Below are 9,481 nucleotides of genomic sequence, written 5' to 3'. Positions count from 1 at the left end.
CCTGCTGTCTACCTCAGGAGATGAGAGGACTGCCTAAAGACCTCTGGGATCTTCCCACTTGAGGACCCCCCTACCTGGATGTGGGCACACTCAAATCTCCAAGTGCTATGTGTACACCTTCTCCTACTCAGCTGCCAATCTTTCCTTTTTATTTATTTATTTTTTTAATGCCAACCTTAGTGAGTCTGCTATGTTGAGAGAAACCAAAAACTTGTATTATAACACCACATTCTAGACATGTCCACTTCCAGACTTCAAGCTATATTATAAAGCCATGGTAATAAAAATAGTATGGTCCCAACACAAAAAAATAGACACATTGGTCAGTGGAACAGAATAGAGAGTCTAGAATTAAATCCAAGCATACATGTTCAAATAATATTTGGCAAGGGAGCCAAGAACACTCAGTTGGGAAATGTTAGTTTCTTCAATGAATGGTACTGAGAAAACTGAAGAAACATGCAGAAAAAATGAAATTGGAACACCTAGGTGGCTCAGTTGGCTTAGCCTCTGATTCTCGATTTTGGCTTAGTTCATGATCTCATGGGTTGTCAGACCGAGCCCTACTTCAGGCTCCACGCTAACAGCACAGAGACTGCTTGAGCTTCTCTATCTCACCCTCTCTCTCTGCCCCTCCCCCACTCACACTTGTTCTCTCTCTCAAAATAAATAAACTTAACAAAAAACCAACAATGAAATTGGACTCCTATCTCATGCCATTCATAAAAATCAACTCAAAATGAATTAAAGACTTAAAAATAAGACCTGACCCCATAAAATTCCTAGAAGAAAATATATGGAAGATGTTCCTTGGTATTGGTCTTGATAATAATTTTGGGGGCATGTTTCCAAAAGTACAAACATCAAAAACAAACAAACAAACAAAATAAACAAATAGGACTACATCAAACTCAAAAGTTTCTGCACAGTAAAAGAAAAAATTAACAAAATGAAAAAACAACCTACAGAAAAAATTACAAACCACATATCAAATAAGGAGTTAATATCTAAAATACATAAAGAACTCAGTCAACTCAGTAATAAAAAAAACAGTTTGATTTAAAAAATAGAAAAACTGAATGAAAATATGCTCAACATCACTAATGATCAGGTAAATGAAAATCAAAACCACAATGAGATATCACCTCATACCTGTTAGAATGGCTATTATCAAGAAGACAAGGGACAAGAGTTGCTAGCAAGAACATGGTAAAAGGGAAACCTTATACACTATTAGTGTGAATGTAAATCGGCCCAACTACTCTGAAAATTCAAAATAGATCTACCATACAATCTAACAACATCACTTCTGATTATATAATCAAAGGAAATGAAAACAAGCTTTGGATGAAATATATGTACTCCCGTGTTTATTGCAGCATTATTCACAGTAGCCAAGATTAGAAACAACCCAAATGCCAGTCAAGAGATAAGTAAATAAAACAGATGTATACCTATACACAATGGAATATTATTCAGCCATGAGAAAGATATTCTTTCGTTTGCAACAACATGGATAAACCTTGAGTATGTTGTGCTAAATGGGATAAGTCAGACAGAGAAAGATAAGTACTATATGACATCACTTAAATGTGAAGTCTAAAAAAGTTAAACCTTTTTAAAGGAAAGAGTAAAATGGTGGTAACCAGGTGATAACGTGAAGGGGATAAGAGAGATGGTGTTTAAGGGTAGAAACTTGTACCAAGTAGTAAATAAGCCATAGAGATCTAATGCACATTATAATGAATATAGACAATAATATTATAGCATAATTATGTAATGTGATAAACACCAGGACTCATATTACAACATAGAAATATACCAAGGTAATACACACCTTAAATTTGTATATCACATGTCAGAATTTTTTATTTAATAAAAAACATATAATGCTAAAAAATGTTTAGATGGCTATCTGTTCTTTACCTGGTGAAGCCAATAGATCATCTCCCTGGAGACATGATAAATTTCAAAAATTGCAAGTGTGCAGTTAAAAAATCATTAATAGTACATGATACTTGTATGGCATTAGAAGGATTGGTTTCATATTTGATAGCATTGTTTTCCATATCAGTAAATTGGGTTTATTCCTAACAAACTTAAATATGTTGTTTTCCATATCAGTAAATTGGGTTTATTTCTAACAAACTTAAATATGTTTAGTGACTTTAAATAAGCTACATTTGAACCATCAAAACAATTTCTCGGCATGGGATCAGAAAAAACACAATTCATTTATGTAAATCAAATAGTTAAAGCCATCAGTCAATAATAGCATGATGTAATGATACATCTCACAATGACATTCTCTTGAATCAATCAATACCTTAAAGTATATTGAAAGCAATTCCCTGAATATATTTCTACAATTAAAGATATCTTCATCACAGGGGTTAGAAATAATCAAAACACTTTAAGATTTTCCTTCTCCTTAAGATAATTTAAAGAAAATGATCAAAGTTAATTTTTAAATACATATCCATGACAGATTGAAAGTTGCACTAATATTTGATATAAGATTTAAAAACCAAAATTTATAAACCTACAACCAATATTTTTACCAAGCTGGAATATTTTCTCTTTTTTTATGACCTTATTTTTTAAAATGTAGAATCACCCTTTTCTTTTTCTTATGCAAACAATCCATGAATATCATGTTGCCATGTAGTTTTGTTCTATGTAATTGAGATTAGATTTAAGTTATATATTCAGATAAACTCCATACACACTGCCGTCCTATCAAATAATTGTTGACCAAAGGCATACTAACTGGAATACATTTAGGTAATGTTTAGAAAAGATAGCATTTCTCATATCTATCAATATACAGTTAAGTCGTTCACTTAGGGTGATCTTCAAATACCTAGTATATAAAAATGGGCTAAACATAAATCATTACATTTAGGTAATTAACATTTATTTGCAAAGATCTTTTCACAAAGTTTTTATAATAGCAATCTAGTTTTATTATTTATTTATTTTATTAACATTTTTATTTATTTTTGAGAGCTAGAGAGAGACAGAGCATGAGTGGGGGACGGGCAGAGACAGAGGGAGGCACAGAATCCGAAGCAGGTGCCAGGCTCAGAGCTGTCAGCACAGAGCCCAATGCTGGGGTCAAACTCACAAACCATGAGATCATGCCCACGCTGGAGTCGGACGCTTAACCCACTGACCACCCAGGCATCCCTAGCAATCTAATTTTAAATGTATTCAGTGTAGATTTCAGAGTGCTTACTAGAAAATGCAGGTACAGGAGAAAAATAAAACTAAAAAAGTTATACACAAAAATTTAAGAGCGGTTATTTGTATTATTATTGAAACCCCCTGCTTAAATGGCTGCTATGTAACTAAACTCTCTTAATTCTTATCATATTACCCTTAAGTGTTTTGTCTTTTTTTTCCTGATATCTTTTTATTCCATTTCTTAAATGTGGATAATTGGTCAAAGACAATTAAAAAAATATATTCATTAGGGACTCCTGGGTGGCTCAGTTGGTTAAGCATCCCACTTTGGCTCAAGTCATGATCTTGTGGTTTGTGAGTTCAAGCCTCACAGCATTGGGTTCTGTGCTAACAGCTTGGAGGCTGGAGCCTGCTTTGTATTCTATGTCTCCCTCTCTCTCTGTCCCTCCCCTGCTCATGCTCTGTCTCTCTCTCAAAAATAAATAAACATTTTTTAAAAATTAAAAAAAAATATTCATTATTTCCCAAATTCCACAGGATAAATATTTTTTTTCCATTTAACAGAACATAAAATGTTCCTTGTGATCTTTAATTTTTTTAACGTTTATTCATTTTTTTTTAAGAGAGAGAAACAAAGCGAGAGCAGGGGAGAAGCAGAGAGAGAGGGAGACACAGAATCTGAAGCAGGCTCCAGGCTCGGAGCTGTCAGCACAGAGCCTGACGTGGGGTGGGGGCTGGAACTCACAAACCTCAAGATCATGACCTGAACCAAAGTCCAAAGTCAGATGCTTAACCAACTGAGCCACCCAGGTGCTCCTGCCTCCTGTGATTTTACCTTTGCTTAGCATTCTAGGCTTATTTCTTTATTAACATTCATCTCCAGCAATTACAACGTTTTATTGGGTTTTCCCTACCCAATTGTTGGGTTTATCAGAGTTGGGTTTTTCACCTTTCTGGCATTGCTCAAATGGTTTCCTTTCCCCAAAATTTTGTTTTCTAGTTTATCCAACTAACTGTAGTATGAGGTAACTTTAACACAAAATTTTCTTCTTCTCAAAACCAAGCTTTAGTACCATCATCAGCAAATCCATATTACCATACCTTTACATGTTAAATCATTGCAAGTGTTTTATCTTCATCTGCTTTTATGTACTTTTGTCCTGTTAGACCAAGCTTGTTGCATCCATTAGCTTTGTCATTAACTGAAAACAACAGAATCCAACTAAACTTCCTGAATGAAGGAAGAGATTTAATTGTTTCTTGTGATATTTCAGGAAGTTGGACATTCAAAGTTGGTTTCAGGGAATCATTCAAATCACCACCACTGATATCATCCCAATCTACTGTTCTTGACAGTTTGGTATTAAATGTGTTGCCCCATGTTTCCAGTATTTACTGCATAAATGTAGAACATACTAAATGAACAACAATTTAGTTTAGCTTTGTAGATGAGCTTCATTGGACCACAAAATTATAGTGCATTTAACTGGTCATAATTTATAGTTAAATTAGTATATTGAAATATTGAATTTAATGTTTGAATTTAGGATAGTAAAGTCTGAAAATGAGAAAAAAAATCTTTTTTTTTTTATCACATTGCCTATGATGGACTAGTCACATCTAATTTAGGTCAATTTTGCCAATATTTCCTGCTCTATATATTAACTCTTGAAGCTAGAAAAGCTTTCACCAAACTGCACAGTTATATTATGAGTGAACTAAAAAAACAAAACGAAACAAAACACACTGTTTATTTGATAGCTTATCAAAAATAAGAATTTATAATTTGATTTCTAGGGCTTAAATATCCTAAATACCCAACTTATTAATGGCTTATCATAAAAATGTATGCACAAACAGGTGTTGATAAACAGAAGTTGTTATCCACTAGAAACATTTTTTTCATGTTTACTAAGTTTTATGGTAAACAATGCAATATATAATAGTGCTTAATTTGTGTGTTGCTAACAATGCTTTGGAACATGACTAACATATTCAATAGTGAGATGGCCCTGGACTTACTTATTTACACTTGTAATTTACCCATACCACGATGACTAACTCTCTCAATAACTCCAGCCTTGTGAGACCCTATTCTTCCATTCTCCATATACCTGGATTGCCTTGTGCTCTGGCATTTCAGGCTCTCTTAAAGCTCCATATTGAGGCTAGCTACTATGTGGGACTCTCAGGAGATTAGGAAAAAAAAGAGAGAGAGAAAGGCTAGAATATTTATTCCCATGGTTTCTTTCTCTCTAAACCCTAGTTTTGCAATGGTGCTTTCTTAGTTTAACACTGTGGTTTCTGTGGGTCAACCATATTCCCATGGGTACAGCGTCCAACACATACTGCTTTATGGCTGTCTTCCCTGGCTACTTTAGTCCTGGATGTGGAAAAGCCTTTCTAGTATTGCTAGTCCCTAACATGATTCCATAACCATGTCCACTCTTTTGTAATAGCCCATTTATCAATTTCTCTTTAATCACATTTCTGAATGCATCATTTCTTTTTCCTGTCGGCATCCTGAGTAATATGTTCTGCTCTACTTTTTAACTTTTCTTGCATGTGTTGCCTCCTTAAGTACTATACAGTTTACACATTTAACATGTATAGTATTTATTGCCTGTTTCTCCCTACCAACGTAAGTGGTACATGAGCAGGGGAGTATGCCGTGTCCTAGAATAGATCTAGTATATCAATAGATATTTCAAAATATTTGCTGAATAAATCATTTGAAAATTGCATTCAGAATTCCAATCTGATATACTAAGAACGCATCTTCTTTTATTGCTAACTTGATTGAGAAACCCTGTTAGTGTCAAACTGTTGGAGCAGATTTTTTCTTATATCTGAAGCAACATTATCCATTATTCAGCCTATAGAAGCAGCTCCAGCAGACCAGGGTGAGTTCACTAAGATTACGAAAGAATCTATTAAAGTTGTATTGAAAGGGACAGCAGAGCTTTGGGGCTTCCGGCTGGGGTACTTTCTCACGTTGGTCTCGGTGATACTTTGAAAAGGAAAAGGATTTCCTTCCCATTTAACTACAACACCCTAGGTCCTTCATGTTTCACATTACAAATACACCTCTAATTTCTATCTCCACTACCAGGTACCCCAGTCACTTTAATAGAAGAACACTGAATTAAAGTACCAATTGAATCAGAATTTCACATGGAAAAAAAAAGTCAATACTTGGGGAAAATACTTTGATTAATTGCTTGACTTAGTAATAGTGCCACTACATAATGTATTGAAGGTAAAAGAGGGCACAATTGTAAACAGAACTCCACTCAGCAAAGTGAGACATATGATGGAGGTAGTTTGAAGAAACCAAGTTACCAAATGTTAATTGTGTCAAGAGTTCAAAAGAGTAGAGTAGTGGTTATGTAGAATTCAATATTTATGGTCATAATATGGCCAGAGAAGAAACACACATTTGAAAGGAAAGAGAGAGGGAAAGAAAAAAGGTGGCCTAATAATGTGGATTTTTGTTTATAATCTTGATCTGGAATATTTTTTTATAAGTTGATTGCCAAAATCCATTAATAATGAAACTTTATCTTAGCTGACACAATGTTATTTGTTTTTCTGACTTAGTCTGAATATTTATGAGTTTCCATGCCTGGACTCTCTGATTGCAATGTAATAAATAAAATATGTAGTATATGCAACTTATTATCTCTCTAAATCACAACACCCCTCAGTGTGAATTCCTAAACACATATGACCCCAGGACTCAGATTTGAGATTGTAGACCTATATTATTACATTATAGTTCCTCCTCTCCATTACTGGTTGTGATGGTAATTAAAAAAATTTTTTTTACATTTATTTATTTTTGATAGAGACAGAGCACAAGTGGGGGAGGGGCAGAGAGAGAAGACACAGAATCTGAAGCAGGCTCCAGGCTCCGAGCTGTCAGCACAGAGCCCAAAGTGGGGCTCGAACTCACAAACCTTACAAGATCATGACCTGAGCCAAAGTCGACACTTAACCGACTGAGCCACCCAGGCGCCCCTGTGTGGAAGTGTTTTTTAGAAGTGATTAATATTTAAATCAATAATCGACTGAGTAAAGAGATTACCTTACATGAAGCACCTGGCTGACTCTGTTGTGGGAGCATGTGACTGTTGATCTCAAGGTCCTGAGTTCAAGCCCTACATTGGGCATGCAGCTTACTGAAAAAAAAAAAAAAGACATTACCCTCCATATGCGGGTGAGCTTTATCCAATTGGTTGAAGGCCTTAGAAAAAAAAAAGAATGAGATCCTCTAGAGATTCTGCCTCTAGATTGCTTTAGACTCAAGGCTGAAACATCAATTCTTTTCTGGATCCATGCTCCCAGCTTGACCTGCAGAATTCAAACTTGCCAGCCCCCACAATTGTGTTGAACCAATTCCTTAAAATCTTTATTTATATGTTTATCAATACAGCTATATAATTGATTCTGTTTTCTCTACACTAGCTAATACACTAACTAAAAATGTCACTTACAAGTACATTTCAAACCTGGTTTCTTTGTACTTCTCTGTATTGTGCTTCTTGTGTTACATGCTGTGGCCAGGTTGTTTTCTTTCCATCTGCTAAATGTACTGTGCTCAGTCCTACCAACAGGTTTTCCCACAAGCTCCTATCTCTCTGAAGATCATGCTGCATCTTCCTGAATGGTGTTCCTGCTTTATTCAGCATACATATTTTAGCCTAATGAAAACGTTCTCAGTGAGGTGTCCCAATCGTCTATGATTAAGAATGGTTACTCCGTAGGAGGCTTCCATGGATTTTCTTTTTAATAGAATTTATTTATTAGAGCTGTTTTAGGTTCACAGTAAAATTGAGCAGAAGGTGCCCAGGTTTTCCATATACCTTCTGGCCCCACACATGGATAGTTTGCCCTATTATTGACATCTCCTACCAGAGTGGTACAATTGTCACAATTGATGAAATTCCATTGACATCATTATCACCCAAGGTTCAGAGTTTACATGAAGGTTCACTCTCGGCGTTATACATTCTGTGGGTTTGGACAAATTTATGACATATACCCACCATTATAGTGGTGCCCTAAAATAGTTTCACCACCCTAAAAATCTTCTCCATTAATTCTTAATATTTCCCTTATCTTTATTTACCACAGTTTGTCATTTGAAGAGGTTCTTACCAATCATGGGAAATTATTACTTGAGTAAGGCTACTTAAAGTAAATTCTTTGGCATAGGTCAAAATTATATTGTAAATATAAATCAAACAATTAAATGAGATTAAAAACATTTCTGTAAATGTATATAAATACAATATTTCTTCAAATTGAGATTATGTACTGAGTAAATGAACAAATAAACAAATGAGTGAGTAAAAGTGAGTTAAGTTGATTTTGTAGATAATTTTTCAGAAGAAATTATATAATTACAAAATAAATCATCTTTACAGGAGGCTCTCAAAACATGATCATAAAAGGGTCATTTACTTCAAACTATCTGAAGCTTTATCACTTTTTCCAAAGATCACTCTTAACCTTTTCATAAGATAATGATTTTCTTTAGAAGCATATCTACTATCAACATCTTTGTCCATTTTCTCGTTTTCAGTTGATCACTAGTCTATCTCTGCCAGGGTTCTTTTAAATAGTTTTATGCAAAATATTTATAGCTGGAATGACATGGAGCTGTAGCATCTGAGCAGATACTGAACCAGTTCATTTCAGCTGATTTTCAGCCTTGGATTTGCTATGAGAATATTTTCAAAACCACTGTAGTTAACTTTATGAAATGTTTCTTCTGCTGAAAAATAAACTATATCAGTTTGTAATTGATTTGCATTTTTGTTAGTTAACAGGATACTGGTTTTTGAAACTTTCCCTAGAGAGACCCAAAAAGGGTACTGATATTAAAGAAGACCTGTGTTTGAATAGAAACTAGCTTATATTGTGGTCAGTTTATCAGTTAATACTTTTGTGTCATGGTGATTTTTGCTTCCCCCACTTGAACTTATTGGAAATAAATCTTAATAATGAAAATGGGGTTATGGTTGACTACCACTTAACATCCTCTTTGTCACATTAAAAAGTACTTCCACCCAAAATTAAGAAAGACAGAGAAGGCATATGAGCCATCCAGAATAAACATCAGGGATATGAATTTATAAAAACTGGAATAAGATAATTGGCAAACAATGAATAGCATGTTAGAAGACTAGTAACTTGGAAAAAATATATGAAAGTGTTCTGATTTTCAACATATGTATTTGGAAGCTAATTTTATACTCTGAATACTGGGAGGGCTTTTAATTCCGTTAAT

This window comes from Neofelis nebulosa, chromosome 2, assembly GCF_028018385.1.
Source record: "Neofelis nebulosa isolate mNeoNeb1 chromosome 2, mNeoNeb1.pri, whole genome shotgun sequence".
Taxonomy (NCBI): Eukaryota; Metazoa; Chordata; class Mammalia; order Carnivora; family Felidae; genus Neofelis; species Neofelis nebulosa.
This window is presented reverse-complemented; position numbering follows the sequence as displayed.